The 5,976-nt window shown below is 39.6% G+C and overlaps 1 pseudogene; it reads left to right on the top strand.

Moving 5' to 3' along the window:
* The first annotated feature begins 4,374 nt into the window (after positions 1-4,374).
* LOC144249224 (pantothenate kinase 2, mitochondrial pseudogene) lies at positions 4,375-5,449 on the top strand (annotated as a pseudogene).
* The last annotated feature ends 527 nt before the right edge of the window (positions 5,450-5,976 follow it).

Genomic DNA, 5,976 nt, shown 5'->3' with positions numbered 1-5,976 from the left:
CCTCTGCCTTCTTCTTTGGAGTTCCAAACCTCTCCATGCAAAACTAAAAGTCATCAACATTCTAACCCCAAGATTAAGGCAACTAGTGGGTAAATCTGTTTATTGACACTGTGGTTAGCTGGGGCTAGGGTTGTGGCTCAGTGGCAGCGCACTTGTCAGGCATGTGTGAGGCACTGGGTTTGATCCTCAGTACCACATAAAAATCAACAAATTAATTAATTAAATAAAGGTATTTGCCCATCCACAATTTAAATATATATATTAAAAAGCTGTGTTTATCTATGTAACAAGAACTTGACTTCCTCATTCCTTAACCTGATGCTTTTCTGGGAAGGGACTACCAGACTGGGTATTTTATTTTCTGGCCTCCCTTATATCCAAACGTAGCTATTTAACTACACAGAATGTGAGAAGTGGTGTGTGTCACTTTCAGGCCAGGGCATTTAAGAAAGCAACTGCGGAGCTGGGATGTAGCACAATGGTACAGCACATGCTAAACATTTGTGAGGCCATGGGTTCTGTACCCAGTGGATGGTGGGGTGGTGGGGTGGTGGGGAGGAAGTGGGAAAGAAAGGAAGGAATAAAGAAAGAAAAAGTGAATTTTCACATTCTCACTCACTGTGTGCCAGCAGGAATCAGAAGCCATGAAGGTCAAAGATGGCTGTAGCATCAGTTGAAGGAGCCTTGGTCTCTGAGTCACTACATGAGGAAAAGCCACCCATGAATCAGGAACATCTGAACCATGCTGCAGTTGAGAAACAAGCAAATATCATAGAAAACCAATGAAATTTTGAGGCTTATTTTGGTAACCAGCATTACCATAATTAATTATCCTTCCCATGTACATGGAGCTCCCAGCACAGGCACTTAGCTTGTAGGAGGAAAGACCTACATATTCAATAGTAAGAAACTCCAAAAAGCTATCTAGGACAGTCCCATTCTTAAATATGATGGACAACTAAAGATCCACTTTAGTGGTAAAGTGCCCCTAGGTTCAATCCCCAGTAACTCCCAGAATAAAATTGAAGTGTTGAAAGACAAAGAAAATAAGCAGAATAAACAAACAAATCTAAGATTTACTAATCCAGAAAGAAGAACAGAGATTGTAGGCTTATAAAATAGGAAAAAAAAAAACTAAAATATTTGAATTTGTATTCTTAGAGAAATTTGAAAATATATTAATTACTTCCACAAAATTAGCCCTAGATAATCCTACTCCTCACCCTGCCTCCCCCACACACACATCAAAATAAAATACAAAAGGAAAGTCTTGTAAACTAAGCATATGATTGCTAAAATTTTAAAAATCAATTGAAAGTTCATGGGACAGTGTGCCAGGTTTAGTGGCACATACCTGTAATCCCAGGGACTCAGGAGGCCCAGACAGGAGGATCACAAGTTTCAGACCAGCTCCAGCAACTTAGTAAGACCATGTCTTAAAATAAAAACATAAAAAGGACTGGGTATGTAATTTAGTGGTAAAGTACCCCTAGGTTCAATCCCCAGTAACCCCCCAAATAAAATTGAAGTGTTGAAAGACAAAGACTAGGACCCCCTCTAGAAAATAAATCAAGAGATTAGAAAAAGAGAGCTTCAGAGAAGGTGAAACAAAGAAAATAAATCCTTAAGATTCAACATCCAGCAAATAGAATAGAGAAGAAAAATAGCTGGGGATATAGCTCAGTTGGTAGAGTGCTTACCTCACATGCACAAGGCCCTGGCTTCAATCCCCAGCATCACACACACACTCACACATACACACACAAAAAAAAAAATTCCTGGCCTCGGGTTGTGGCTCAGCAGTAGAGAGCTAGCCTAGCATGTCTGAGGTGCACGTGTGAGGCCCTGGATTCAATCCTCAGAACCACATAAGAATGAAATAAAGATTATGTGTCCAAATACAACTAAAGCATAATCAATATTAAAAAAAAATTAAAAAGAATAGAGAAAAAATAAAAATAAGGAAGAATGAAATGGTAAAAATTATAGAGAGATCTCCTCCAAAGTTTAGGACATAACTATTCTTAATAAAGGGGATAAATGAATACCAAGGAAAAAAAAAGACCATGTCATGTTACCATGAAATTTTAGAACACCAAATGATTAGAGACAGGATTTTATTTTTATTTTTATATTTTACTGTAGTAAGAACATATAAGATGAGGTCTACCTTTTTTTACTACATTTTAGGTTTGTGGGACATTGTGTTCACTGCAAGCACAGTGTTGTACAGCAGATTTCTAGAACTTACTTATCCTGGTTCACTGAAACTTTCTAGACATGGACCAGAAACTGCCCATTCCCCCTCCCCCAGTACCTGGCAGCCACCATTATATTTCTGCTTTTACAAATTTGACTATTTTAGGAATCTCTTGGAAGTGGAATATTGAAGAATATGTCCTTCTGTCATGAACTCATTTCAGTGAGCATAATGCCCTATACGCTCATCTCTGTTGTTACAAATGGCAGGATTTTCTTCTTTTTTATGGGTGAATAGAATTTCCATTGTGTACATACCACATTTTCTTGATCCATTCACCTCCTGATGGACATTTAGGTTGATTCCATATCTAGGCTATTGTGCACAGTGCTGCAATAAACATAGGAAAAGTAGATATTTTTAAAGTCTCTAGAGAAAAAGAGGAAAAAGAGGTCACTTACCAAGAAACAATAATAAACTGGCATCAAACTTCTTATTAGGAACACTCTGTGCTAGAAGAGAATGAAACAATGTCTTCACCATTCTGAGGAGGGAAAAACTTTGAATATACAATTTTGTGCTGCCCTAACTGTTCTTGGTTCCACTAGGGTGTCTCCTTCCCTTAGCAATTTACTTAACACCCCTTGAGATTTTTGTAACAAAGACAATACAAAAAACCAAGACAAAACAAGACACAAACATACTGTATTAATCCTCTCCATTTTCTCAAAATGTCCATCCTTCCTCTTGTCCTATCTACTTCTAGGGATGAGCAGATTTGCTCCCATCCTATCTCTAGTGATGGGCAGCTTTTCCTTGTCACTTACCCCAGAGTGTCCCGGGGCTCCCCATACAGGCCACCATCTGTCAAAGTCTGGCTGGGCAAAATAACCGGGGTGGGGGGGTGTGGATGGTTACAAGAAACTTGTGAAGGTTGATACAGCGGGAGCCACTTTATTATGAGTCAGAGAAGTATATATCCAACTAATGACACACAGCTTAACTTAATTAACATAAACTAGATACAGCAGTCAACTAATAAGGAATCCTCATCATCTTAATGATTATACAAAGCTTAACTTAATTAACATCATTAGATACAGCAGTCAGTCATTAAGAAATCTGCATCATCTTAATGGCTTGCAGGCATTACTTCTCAAACCACTCCCCCTGGCAAAGTGCCAGGTGCCATCTTGACTTGGTTGTGTCTCTCAACATTGTGTTCTACCAAACTATAAATCAACATGAAGGCATATGAAAGACATTTTCAAATTTGCAAGTGCTCAGGAATTTCATCTCCCTTCTATGTGTTTGTTTGTTTCTGTTCAATATGCCTTTGGATATATTCCAGAGAAGTGAGGTACAAACCAATAATGATGTAGAATATGAGGGAGTGGAACTAGGAGTGAAGATTAATAAAAAAAAACAATTCCAGGTTGAGAGTTGTGCATGGAGTTTGATAAACAATCTAAATCAGAATAGGAAGCCAGTTGGCCCCCAAATGCAGTGTCTTCAAGAACAAAAATGAAATGTGGTCTACATTAAAGATAGAATAATTATGGAACTGTGTGACATCCATGATGTAGTAAAGAAATGTTCTCTCAGTAAAAATAAAAGAAAGACAAATAGAAATTTCAGGAAACACAAACAACAAAAATCATGTAAAATAAGTCATGATACAAAAACAAAGCCCATTAACATACAGCATCATCTTAAGTTATTTATGAAATGATAAAATAAAATTTATTTCATTTGGGCACTAGAACATTCTTCTCCAAGGATCTAGAGATCATGACCTTAAACCTATAAAAAGATATGTAATTGTTGCACATTATTTGACTATGCAGTAAATGATAGTTAAAAAGACACAATAATATAAATTAGGGAAATCACTAATTTTCAATTTTGAGGATCAACCTATAAGCAACATATGAAAGATGGGTCTCAGGTAAAGAATGAATTTGGCATTGACCTTGAAATGCAAAAACAAAAATACAGCTGACAGAATATGTGAGGGTTCAGGTACAAGCATGTGGAAGATGGAAGAAAGGAGAAAAGGTCCAATTGCCTCATCAAAGCATATCCAGAGGCTCAGGCAGGACTGCCTCTGAGGAGGCAGGAGGATTGCGGCCCTAGGGGGGCTGGCTTGTGGGGGGCATCGGTGGGGGTTGCCAATGGGAGCCTGCCAAATCGGCTTGCGCCTGGAGCGCCATGGCAGGGCAGCCTCCACCTCACACTCTTGGGCTGGGGAGCCAGCACCCACAGGCTCCGAAGGTCAGAGGCAGGGGTCACTGTGGCCTCTTGCAAGCAACCTGTCAGCGCCTGCTGTTGGGCCTAGACAGATGGTGTGAGGCCCCATGGGCTTAACTCCTACAGCGGCCCTGCCTGAGTCTCTGGCTCACAGGTCAAAAGCCTCCAGAAAAAGCAGCCGCTTTTTCCATGGTTTGGCTTGGATATTGGTGGAACCCTTGTCATACTGGTTTATTTTGAACTCAAAGACATCACTGCTGAAGAAGAAGAGGAAGAATTGGAGAGTCTTCAAAGCATTTGAAAGTACTTGACCTCCAATGTGGCTTATGGGTCCAGGGGCATTAGGGACTTGCACATGGAGCTGAAGGCCCTGACTCTGTGTGGATGCAAAGATAGGTGGTCTTCAGCTTTGCAAACTGCATGAACTAGACTGCTTAATCCAAGGAATTTTATGTATTGACTTAGTTGGTTTCAATGGACTATCAGAGTGCTATTACTTTTAAAATCCTGCTGATTCTGAAAAATGTCAGAAGTTACCATTTGAGTTGAAAAACCCACATTCTCTGCTTCTGGTGAACATTGGCTCAGGGGTTAGCATTTTAGAAGTGTACTCCAAAGATAATTACAAGAGGGTCACAGGCACAAGTCTTAGAGGAGGAAATATTTTTGGTCTCTGCTGTCTTCTTACTGGCTGTACCACTTTTGAAGAAGCTCTTGAAATGGTATCTTGTGGAGGTAGCACCAAAGTGGATAAACTAGTGAGAGATATATATGGAGAAGATTATGAGAGGTTTGGATTGTCAGGCTGGGCTGTAGCTTCGAGAACATTAACCAGGTGGTATTTGTTGGAATTTTTTGAGAATTAATACCATAGACATGCAGCTTTTGGTATATGCTTTGGATTATTGGTCCAAGAAACAGTTGAAAGCACTTTTTTCAGAACATGAGGGTTATTTTGGAGCTGTAGGAGCACTCCTGGAACTGTTGAAGATTCCCTGATTGTTACCTTGGAGGGTATCCTGAAATTTCTACAATGGGGTCTGTGGAGTTTTGTTTTTTAAAAGACTTACTCAGTTTTATGATCGTGTACTACCTGAATCAAGTTGAGAAGTGACATGTATTTTTCTAAGTCATCAAGATAAATCCTTAAAAAAATTCAGTCTAATCTAGCAACCAGTAAGGAAAGAAGCATAAAAAACCAAGTGGACCATGTTCAGGCAGCATGAGGATTGCTGTGTTTAAGTTGCCCTTCAGAGTAGCGCTGTTACACCTGTGGTGTTTTTGGAAATCTCACCATAACTCACTGCAGACACCTTGGAAGAGCTGTCCTGCCTTGAGCTGGATGTGGTTGTGCATCGTGATTTAACTAGCTGTGTGCAGGACAGGCTTCTGTGTGTCATAATCTAGTCACTGTTTTCTCAGTACAGCCTTAGAGATCACCTGTGCATTACTCTGGTTTGCATTTAGCCTTTGTGTGTACATATTGAAAAATGGTTTATTTTAAGCATCTGCAAACTTAATTGGGT

Source organism: Urocitellus parryii, chromosome 11 (assembly GCF_045843805.1).
Source record: "Urocitellus parryii isolate mUroPar1 chromosome 11, mUroPar1.hap1, whole genome shotgun sequence".
Taxonomy (NCBI): Eukaryota; Metazoa; Chordata; class Mammalia; order Rodentia; family Sciuridae; genus Urocitellus; species Urocitellus parryii.
Note: the sequence above shows the minus strand (reverse complement) of the source record. Positions and strands in the feature narration are given on the sequence as shown.